Genomic DNA, 6,000 nt, shown 5'->3' with positions numbered 1-6,000 from the left:
ATCTCCCAAAGCAGTTCATTAAAACAAAAGTACAAAAGAGGAAGGCAGCAATTTCCACAATTAAACCAAGGACTACTGACATTGTTGAAATCCCACATTTTATTTTAATATGTGTGCTGTATGCGTTTGCTCACATCTGCTAGACCTCTGCTCTGCTATGTAATGAATGGATTAGGAATATGTACATGAACTATTCATGAGATGTGTTATATGAGGGCTCATGAAGCTCAAGAAGTGCTTTCACAAACAATTGTGACCGACTTAAATACAGTGTCTTTTAACCCCTGAATGTGAAATCAATATTCTATAGTGGCTGAAATAAAATAAGCTCTGGTCTGTTTTTCCTTTTTGTGATGACGGGCTGGAGGTCATAGTTTACGCACCATTGTTTGCCCCTACACACCTTGCAAAACGCAGATGCAGGACTTGGGAACTCGACAGTGGCTATCAGAGCTCTATCTGTGAACTGCTTGGGTCTTGACCACAGAGAGAAAGAACTTTGGACATATTGCTTTGGTTAATGACTGGTGACACTTGCAAGATTAGTGATCTTTGAAGGTCGTGCCCCCGCTGAAGTCACACACGGAGGGGAATAAGTCGTGGGCTGATCCTTGCTGAAAGCCGCAGGAATGGACATGGTTGTGATTCATCTCTGTCTCATTGCTCCTGCTGCTGGGAGCATCCATGAACGGCTGCTTTCAGTGACTCTTTCTTCACCGGCCAGCTCTCAGCCAGTGACAGGATGTGATAGAAATAGAGTCACTCAGTCTTCTTCTGTACAGCTCGGACAAGTGTTTACTACTAAAGGGCAAAGCCATAAAAGCATTGTCTCTGTTCCTGTATATTGATAATAATGGCATGGCCGCTCAAAGGAAAATGTTTGGGATACTTGCTGTTTTTTATCATCCAATCCCATCAGTTGATGCTATTAATGGTGATGACTGTGTGGACAAACCGTATATAACTTATTTTAACACTTAGCCACAAGATTTCAGTCAGTGGCATGTACGTGCCATGTCACCCGCTGTACGCTACAATATACTCACTTGCTTTACTTGAAACTACTGTAACAAGAAGTGTCTCTGTACAAGACACTGAACCCTAACAGCCCATTCCCATCCCCAGCTATGCAGTGCCGGTCCAAGCCTGGTAGAAATTGGGGAGTGTTGCGTCAGGAAGGGCATCCGGCGTAAAAACTGTGCCAAATCAACATGCGCACAATGACCCGCTGTGGCGACCCTGAACTCACGGGATAAGCTGAAAGGACAAAAAAAAAAACTGTACCAAGTTTTGTGAAGTTACTGAAAGTATTCCCCTTTGACCTACTTTTAAAGATTTGTCTTTCCTGTCACCAGTGGGCTTAATGCTGAAAGCCACAGACGGTGTAGGGAAGTTGGAGACAAATACACATGTAAGACTTGTGAGACAAACATTTTCAGTTGTGGTCTTTGCATGAGAAACTCAAAACATTTAAACAGAAGCTTTGGTTAGCCAATCTGATTTGAAAGGTAAACAAAGGTTACTGTTACCCAAACTGTGCTTTGCACTAACGTTTCACGGTGGTAGCTGTGCTCAGCTGTAGGTCCCGGCTACATGTCGAAGTTTCCTTGGGGAAGACACTGAACCCCATGTTGCTCCTGGTGGGTCAGGTGAGCACCTCGCATGGCAGCCACCGTCATCGGTGTGTGAGTGTGAATGGGTGAATGAGAAACAACATTGTAAAGCCCTTTGGAGAAAACTACTATATAAGCAGCCATTTACAGTTGGAAGGCCATCATACGAAATCATGTTTGGTTTGTTTGTTTGTACACTAATTACACCTGTTACATGAGCAATTGTTTCAATTTCAAGTGAACTCACTTTAAATTTGACCTCCAATTATGGTGGTTTACATTATCTGGCTAAACAGTTTTGTTTATGGATTCTTTACAACCTTCCTAATTATCTGATATTTTGCTCGTGTCATGACTAATGACAATAGTATTGTCTCTACCAATAGAAAAGGAGATCAAAACTGCAAATTTAAGACCTACACTTTAACAAACTGGAATCATCCTTTTAATTGTACTTTAAATAGTAATGAGTTGAAAGCAACAATCAAAATGTTTCAGTCAGTTCTTATTTGCAGTTTTCTCCTCCGTACAAAAAATATCTGTCTCAGTCTTTGTATGCAGTGTTTAGATTCATATTAGGATTCTGTGAAATTAACCACAGTGGATTTAAACACTGGATTTCTTGTGTGCTTTGTCTTCATTAACCAAAAGATCAATATGTCATTGGCTCAATTACAGCAGACATTGATGACACTGAGCCCACCATCCTATTTGTTCCGAATCACTTCATTTCACCCTTAACATCCCATGTTAGGACATTCATATACTGACTCAGCCTTCTGCATCTCCCACAATCTCGGGTAATGCCTCCTGCAAGACAATTTTCATAATAGTGTTTGTGGAGTAAACAGAGCTTGTTATGATTCTGTATGCAAAGCTCATGAACATGCCCTGTCGGGAAGAGGGTCGCTAATAGAGATTAAAGTATGGCAAAAAGGAAGACCAAAACATCAAAGACAGAAATTGTTACTCTATGGGAAATAACTAAGTAAATGCAGCCCAGTACTGCTACAGCTGGAAAGAGGGAGTTTTACTGTAGCTAATATCATGGATGGATCACTGACTGGGCCTACTGGGCTCAGACCCAAGGCTCCGAGAGGTCTCGGGACCCATGGGGCGGGGATTTTGAAGTTACTTTTCATGTATTTTCGTTTAGAAAAACTCAATTAAAGGACAGAGATGCATAACCACAAAATGATGCAAAACACCCTAAAAAATATGAACAGTGACCTAAAACTATTTCATGAATGTGCAAAATGAACAGAAGCAGACAAAAACCTCCAAACAATAGACACAAATGACCATGAACAGACAAAAAACCCCAAAACAACTTAGCTCCCTGTATCCAGGGGCCCATTTTTTCATGATCTGCCTCATAAATTGGTGCAGGTTTCTCAGTGCTACACATTTTACAAGAACCTTACTGTAGTAATAATTCAGGTTCTAGTGAGTTTTACATTGTTATGCAATCAATTTAAAATTTACAGACACAAAAAAGGAAAGTCCTTCAGAGTGTCAGGAAAGATGATTTTTGGTAGAATGGGAACAATTCAGAGAAGACGACCTCTTTAGAAAATACTGCAATAAAGCAGTAACCTGAAAATCTAAGCAGGTATTGTTTCCTCAGTCCAAAAATGCTTCTAAAAACCTGTTTAAATGCTAAATCAGGAACAACAACAAAAATCAGCGGTTTGGGTCCTTCAAAATCTTCAAGTCAAAAAAGGTGAAGTTGATAGAATTGTTAGAAGAAAATAATGAAATTTAAGAAACATACTACAATAAATGACCCCTTAGTTATATTCTTAGTTATATTGTTGCTTTTTGGAGAATTTCAGGCATGTCAGTTTTTTTCCCCCTTTTCAGTGTAAAGTAGAACCATTTCAGCCAGATCCATAAAGAACCATTTCAAAAGGGCTTTACGTTGCCCCATTGCATTTTTCAATTTCATCAAACAGAGGCAGAGTAAGAAAAGCTCTGGTGTAAGATCACAAAAGTGCCGACTAGTGCTCCTGATGAAATGCTGGCTTTAGCTTCTCTGTTCTCGTCCGGCATGTTCCTCAAGCTGCTTGTCGTCTGTGCAACGTTGACACGAAAAGAAATTGTGCCTTGTGCAAGAAAGATACAGGTCAGCAGAGCCTTTCGCTCCCTGGTCAGAGCCGGGAGGAGCAGGTGTCATGAAGCCACATTTAATAGGATCTCCCAGAGACTCTTAGATATATTCCATGACTCCCGAGCTGTGTCCCACTTTCTGGTGGATATTACTTCTCATATCTATCCCCTCTGGTTTGTTGCTATGTGGTGAACCACCTAGTCATATGTGGTTAAAAGGTCTATGTGCTACTTCTTATTTGCTCTAATGGCAGTGCAATTTTATTCTTCAGGAGGCACACACACACACACGCGCGCACACACACACAGCAAAATATTATTGCACATGCTTGGTAAAACTCTAAACCCCAAATGGTCGTCACTGTGTTTATCTGAAGACCACCCCTTTCCAGAGAAAGACCAGGTGCAGTACACATTTTGCCTTGTACCTGTACAAACTAAACAAATAGCCATGTGCTATTTGTTTTTCACTGCAATGTTGCATATATATGTCAAATTATTTGACTGTAATATTATATATTGAAAGCAAAGAGGTCAGTTGTCTTCACCAACGTGCTTATTTTCTCTGCTTAACAAAGGTGCATTCTTCTTTATGCTTTACCGGTTTAATTAAAGGGCTGACACTGATGTTTGCTGACCTCCTTCATTTTAAAGTAACAGCAGCAGAGAGACTGTACCTGACTGCTGTACATAAACAACAACAAAAGCCAGACATTCCCCTCCCAGGACAAGACCTTGAGAGGCACTCAAAAACACACCAAGACACACATGCCTGCCCAGCTTATGACCTACTCAGACGGCCTGGCACACCGAACCGTCTGTCGATTGTATGGTCAGCTGCTCATCACAAAGCCTCTTGACAGCCTTTGTCTTTTTTTAGTTCTGACGCCTAGCTGGCTGTGGGTCAGCTCTGGCTTCCAAAAGGGCTTATTTCCTTACTTAGGGCGCCACTGCATACATCCCTAGAGAGACAAAGGCCATCATAGACTTTTTGTCTTCATCACTCACCAGACCTTTTCTGGTGGCTTTGGCTGCTTTGTTGGTCATTGTGGTGAAGACAAAAAACAAGGTTTGGTATGTGGATAAATTTGTTCCAGGCCTAAATGGGAAAAGGCATTCCTGCAAAAAAGAGGTATCACTCAAGGAGCATATAATACAGCTTATTTTGAAATGGCAAAAAGAGCAAAACAAAGAATTTGTTTCCTTCAACATAATATTAAATGAACATATAGTTAGTTTACATATGAACATATGTTGTTGTTACAAAATAAAGTAAATTCCTAATTATATAATTTACTATTATTAATTTTTAATTAATAATTATACATTATTATACACTGAAACATTTTACTTACTTCTGATGATGACATTTCTACTAGCTGAATGTGCATTATTATTATTATGTTAGGCTAAGAGTCAAGTTTGCATGTAGTGGGATGCCAATTCAAAATAAAGGGATGCAAACTTTTGCACACTGCTGTACCTAGAGTGTACTTACACTAGGCAACCTGTACCATTCCCACACAGCCCACTGTAGCATGCCTAGGCCCATTTGTACAGCACGGAGAAATGGAACCTGTCATCTTAGCTTTTGAGGTGTGTCCCCCACTGTTGGCAGTAGATAGACTCCTGTCAGCGACTTTGCACCTGATTTTGCATGTTGAATTGGGCTTTGGCTGTGTTCTTTGCAGTGTGTTGAAGTGCCCCTTTTTGCCAGACAAAGGCTGTGTGAGGCAATGCAACAGTTGGCCTTGATCACTTAGTTCTTTGCTGTCGGCTTGGAATATTTTGAAATTTGAAAGCATGCCTACCAACATCTCGGATCTGTGTACTAGTGATTTCCCCCTGACTCAGGTCTCTATACTAAAGCTAAGATTAGTTAATGGCTTCCTGGCTTCAGCTCCATACCTAACACAGTAGGTGGCAGTGTAAATAGTAGAAAATACCAATGTGAGTCCCACCAATGTACAGTGGTTTCCACTGATTTGTTTCAGGTGGGTCCACACTTTTAAAACCCATAAGGACCACTATGGAGCTATTAGTCAAGATTTTAGACCCCTTGGAAACCATATGAGCTGCTCTGACTTTACATTGAGCCAGCTAATGATAAAGTGATAGTTTTAACACCTTAAACCAATCAAATTACTTGATTAGAAGTCATTTTATCATTTTCTCAGATTCAGCTTTTTCTTAACAAGTAATAGAACTGTTTGCAGCTTTTTGTGTGTGCATGTTCATGTGGACGTGCATGTTATGTCATATCCACTACTGATGCTAC

Source organism: Channa argus, chromosome 14 (assembly GCF_033026475.1).
Source record: "Channa argus isolate prfri chromosome 14, Channa argus male v1.0, whole genome shotgun sequence".
NCBI classification, from domain to species: Eukaryota; Metazoa; Chordata; class Actinopteri; order Anabantiformes; family Channidae; genus Channa; species Channa argus.
This window is presented reverse-complemented; position numbering follows the sequence as displayed.